This window comes from Crinia signifera, chromosome 7 (genome assembly GCF_055691185.1).
Source record: "Crinia signifera chromosome 7, ASM5569118v1, whole genome shotgun sequence".
Taxonomy (NCBI): domain Eukaryota; kingdom Metazoa; phylum Chordata; class Amphibia; order Anura; family Myobatrachidae; genus Crinia; species Crinia signifera.
The window spans coordinates 128,636,735-128,642,342 of record NC_139223.1 but is presented as its reverse complement, the minus strand read 5'-3'; positions in this window follow the sequence as shown (position 1 = coordinate 128,642,342).

Below are 5,608 nucleotides of genomic sequence, written 5' to 3'. Positions count from 1 at the left end.
CATTTTATTCCCTGGTGGAAATGTATTGTCATGTCTTATTACCAGCCACACACACTCATGTTAATTTCTTCCACACAGGTTCACATGGATATTATTTTTTAGATTCTGTATTTGCTAAGTGTTCATTACATGAAATACTGAAATCATAAAACCTGGATTACTTTAGCAATCAGTATCTAGAATTTATTTGTACAGATAATATGTTAGAACAGTGGATCCCAAACATTTTTGAATAGTAGCACCCTAGAGTATCAGAACTTTTCCCATGTCACCCCTATGCCACAAGTTTATATGTGATCTTTAGGTAAAGGTATGTTATGAGGGACGGGATTTATTTCTATCTGTCAACATATGTTATGTTTGGAAGCCACCAGCACTAGTTCTGCCTATTACATTGACCATAAAGAATTTGAATTGATCCTGGACCACCTACTCATGAAACAAAAGGTTTTCAGCTTACATCCGAGATGGTCACATGTTCATGTGTTAGCAATGAGTGGTGCTTTAAGATTTACCCTACACTAGTCCTAGAGCAGTGGTTCCCAATCTCAGTCCGCAAGTATCTCCAACAGTTTAGTTTCCAGGTCACCCAGCAGGAACACAGGTGCACTCATTATTCCCTGACACATTTTAAAAGATCCACAGGTGGAGCTAATTATTTCACTTGCGAGTAAAGGCCCATACACACCGGGTGACTTTGAGCTGAAATCCGCTCAAAAAAGCAAGTTTGAGCGGCTTTCAGCTCAAAGCTGCCCAGTGTGTATGGCCCGGTGATGAGAGCTGCTGTGCACTTCCGCATCATCATCGGGAAAGCCACTCATCTGCTGGTATTACCAGCAGATGAGCGGCTTTGAGGATGGCTTTGCATAGCTCTGCGCCAGCCTCCCCTCACTGACAGCACCGGGTAGGGGGAAAGCCGCTCAGTGTGTATGAGTAGCTTTCCCACCAGCGATGATAGCGATCATTGATGTCCATACATCAATGTATGGACCTAAATGCAGTTGTCAGAACTGCAAATAAATTAGGAGCACTTCATGCATGCTTATTTGGAACAATCTATATTCGCCACTGTGTTCTGTAGACCACATCTGTGATGTGCCAATATTTGTGCCTCTGCACTAACATATTTGAAGCAGGGCTTATGGGAACAGCCAACTGTCTTAACATAAAAATGTGAATATTTTAGAACTGTATTAATCATGTGAATATCAAAATTGTAGTTAATGTGCACATATATAAATGACAGTAGTTAATGTGCACATATATAAATGACAGTAAGTATAAAATATTGAGAGGTGGAACTATGCTGAAAAAAGGAAAAATAGAAAAAAATGGGTATAACGAAAAAATATATAAATGTTATAAAAAGTCAACATCGATGCATTGAATATAGTCCTTGTAACTGATACATATGACCCCTCAGGTAGGATGGAAATGTCTGGTTTCCGGTGAGAACAGAAGCTAAAATTATATTATAATGCCATTTGACAACGGATAATTGGCATATATGCAATAAGACTATAAAGACCGGCATTAAAACACAACTATGAAACACACTTATAAATCAAACAAATGTCTCTATATTAGGGCAGTAGAGTTTTTGTTAGGTGTGAATACTGAGTGGTCGATCTGAGCAGCTGAAATTGCTAATTGAATTTACTACTCTTAACCAATTACAACAGGAATTAGGGGGCCCAAACACGGGGCAATATGAGGGCATTTTCTGAACGATTCAACTAGATCAGGCATGTCCAAACTGTGGCCCTCCAGCTGTTGTGAAACTACAAGTCCCATCATGCCTTGCCACAGTTTTGTTATTAGGGAATGCTAAAACTATGGCAAGGCATGCTGGGATTGTAGTTTCACAACAGCTGGAGGGCCACAGTTTGGACAAAACTCTGAAAGGCACAATCACTCTAATGGACAAAACCATGTGCACTGCAGGTGGGGCTGATGTAACATGTGCAGAGAGAGTTAGATTTGGGTGGGGGGTGTACTTCAAACTGATATCTATATTGCAGTGTAAAAATAAAGCAGCCAGTATTTACCCTGCACAGAAACAATAAAACACCCAAATCTATCGCTCGCTGCACATGTTACATCAGCCCCACCTGCAGTGCACATGGTTTTGTCCATTAGAGAGTGATTGTGCCTTTCCGAGTGAATCAGAATAACCCCCTTTTTCCGGCTTTTGCCTGACAATTGTGCCTTTTACATGCACTGGCTCCGTGAGCCAGTGCTGTGTAAATTTGGGGGTGGGGATTACTGATGTCATGTTGGGTGTCTGGGTATAGCCATCTCCCTCTGCACACACTGGCATGTTAGGGCAGGATGGCTACAGCCTGGCAGCTGGCCTGTGACTGGCTAGTGTGAAAGGACACATCAGTTGTCCATGATAATTAACTTGTCTGGCGTGGTATTTGCCCGTTCGATGTTTTGCCATCCGGTCAATACCGGAGTGTGTGAAATAGCCCTAAGATAATAAAGAAGGTCCAAATGGAGGAGATGAAAGCTCTTTAATAAAGCCCCAAATAACATTTACATATTTTTCTGTTTTATCTATTTTTCTTTCCTTTTTTCAACATAGAAAACTCTTAATATTTTACACTTATTGTCATTATATATGTGCACATTGATTACAATTTTGATATTCATATATGATTAATCATTTATTTTTAAATTTATGTGTTAAAACATTTGTCTGTTCCTATCAGCCCTGCTTCAAATCTACTAGCGCAGAGCACATTTTGGTTGGTTCTTTGTGATATCTATATATGCACCCACAGGCATATTAATAGTTGCTGCAGCTTTTTATTATGAATATATTTTCATACTGTGATAGAATTGAGCTATACTATATTGAAGGAGCCTGAGTTTGTGCTAGTAAATGGCACATCTGCCTGGTTTTCTTCTCATACTAATCCATGTGCTATACGGTATACTGGGCGCAAATGGTCCATCTGCAAACAGGCATATTTTCTCATGTCCAGCTGCGCAGAGCCTGCATTATTATTAACACATCTTCATTGAATACTCTACTAAAACCCAGTTCTGACCCTTCGGTTGCAAGTGAAGAAATGATCCAAATGTGTAGAACTCTGCACCTGTACTTGTGTACGCTCATTTTAATACACAGTGCAAAGTCAAGCAAAATGTGCTCCGCAAATGAGCATAAGTTGCATTTCTTTGCAACAGCCCATGTGCGTGTTTCATCATTCTGTATGACCAGGTCAGCTTTGAATGAATAGTCTAAATCAGGCATGTCCAACCTGCGGCCCTCCAGATGTGCTAAAACTACACATCCCAGCATGCATTGCCATCATTCTAGCATTCCCTAATAGCCAAATTGTGGCAAGGCATGCTGAGAGGTGTAGTTTTAGCACATCTGGGAGGGCCGCAGGTTGGACATGCCTGGTCTAAATGACACAGACATATGTATTGGGACAGCCTATTCTGATTCATGACTAGAATTTCAATGATTTACTACAATTAAAGTTTGTGAACCAGCTTGGGCATTTATCATCACGACCTAATGAGAGTTTTACCACCCAACAACAAACCAAACTTTTCTAGTTCAGGTTTCTCATCTTGTCATCTACAACCTGAAGATACATTCAAGTGAATCTAACATGTAAACTCATTTTGCTTCATATGGTCCTAGAACAATATTTATAGGAAATAATCCAGCAATGTTATGTACAAGAGAGCTGTAGGCACAATATTTATGTTGTAGTAGCCAAGCATGTTAGCTTATCACATGTATGTTGGCTGGCCTGTAGATATGTGCTTTTGAACTATTAATTCAATGAACTCTATAATTAATTAGGTGAATGCATTGCTTAAATGACTCAGCATCCGGTAGTAGTTTACATTTATTGTACAGTATATGCATAATTGCAGTCACAAAAAATTGTGCATATTAACCCTTTAAGTGCCAAGTGAATTTGACCAAAAAAAAACAGGTGCGAAAATTGCCAAGCAATTCTTTTTATTCATCATAATGACCTGTAATGTTTATCTTCTATAGAATAGTTTTTATCAGTTTAACATTTTTTTTATTTGAATTTATATAACAAATGTGAGTGCCACTGGCATTTTTAGCAGATGTTATGAACATCTTTCTCAGGTTGGTACTCAAAGGGTTAATATTTATTTTTTAATCATTGAATATTGTATTAAGTGCAAAGGAATATGCTGCTATATAAGAACTGTTAATAAATAAATATTGCTGAACGATAAATTAGGGAATCAACCAATAAGCCAAATAAAACCAATGACCCCAAATTTAGACAAAACTTGATCATCCATAACACTTCAACTCGCTAGCTTAATAACACATCCCACCATTGGTTTAGGTCTTAACATCAGATGAGTTTCATTAATTTAAGTACTTTCCTGCCACCTTTACCATTCCATGTGCTAATAAAGCGATTTTTTATCTTGTCCTGCTACACAACAAAGCTGCACTATACAATACAATAGCACGTAGGATCTCAGGATTCAGTACTAAGATCCCAAACCATTCATGTTTTCCAGATCTCCTTATGGTGCCCACACATGGTGAGTTGTGTGCTAGGTGCAATTTGAGCCCATACAATTTGTGCATTGCGATTTGGACTGTACACACTGCAATTTGAACTGCACCACGATAGTAAGTAGTTGAATAGCATTCAATTCGAACTTAAAAGATCAAATTGAATGCAATAATTGTACCATTAGAGAATCACAGGTAAAATAATTGGCTCCAATTGTGGTTCTTGTAAAATGTCAGTGAGTAATCAATACACCTTTACACCTGCTAGGTGACCTGGAAAACATTAACTTTTTGGGGTCCTGAGTACAGAGTAAGAACCATTGAGTTTTGATGTATAAATAAATGCTGTTTTAAAATAAATGACCACAAAGGACCGGGGTATTTAATGTTGGATCACGGCTGTAGGGCTGGCCTGACAGCAATGACCCTGTCCCGTTCTCATTCTGCTCGACCATGATTTTGCAGGCGGGATTCAATGTCCCACCTGCCGCAGGACAAGAAGTGAGAAGGGGGTGTGGCCGCGAGCTGCGGTAAGGGATAAGCAAGCTGCAGCCGGGAGCTAGTCAATTCCCGGCAGAACAAGCCCGACTGCTTGTGAAGTCGGGCTCGTTCTGCCGAGATCCCCTGTTCAATGCTGTCAGGGAAGACTTGATTGAATATCCCCCTGGAGACTGATTAAATGTTTATATTTACCAACAGTCACAGGAGGACATGTAAAATTCAAACGATGCCTCTAAATTCCCAGCAGTAACTTTCCCCTGCACTTTTGCACTGCTAACTTTAACCTGGCGTAGTACCTAAGAGGAGAACCTGGAAATATTACACCAGTGGTGCAGTTCACAGTTTAACCCAGTGGTGTCATTGTTGTCTCCCAATGCATTATGCAAGTACGCAACTGGAAACAAAAATAGTATTAACAGCTTGTGCCTTCAAATAGAATCTGTCCCCAACCCTCCCCCAGAAAACATACTTCCCATAGAGAAAGGTACAGCTGTTCCCTAGCTAAGTATAAACCATATAATATGTCTCACTTCTCAGATAAGCAGGGTTCTTATAGATGAAGTCAGACGATCA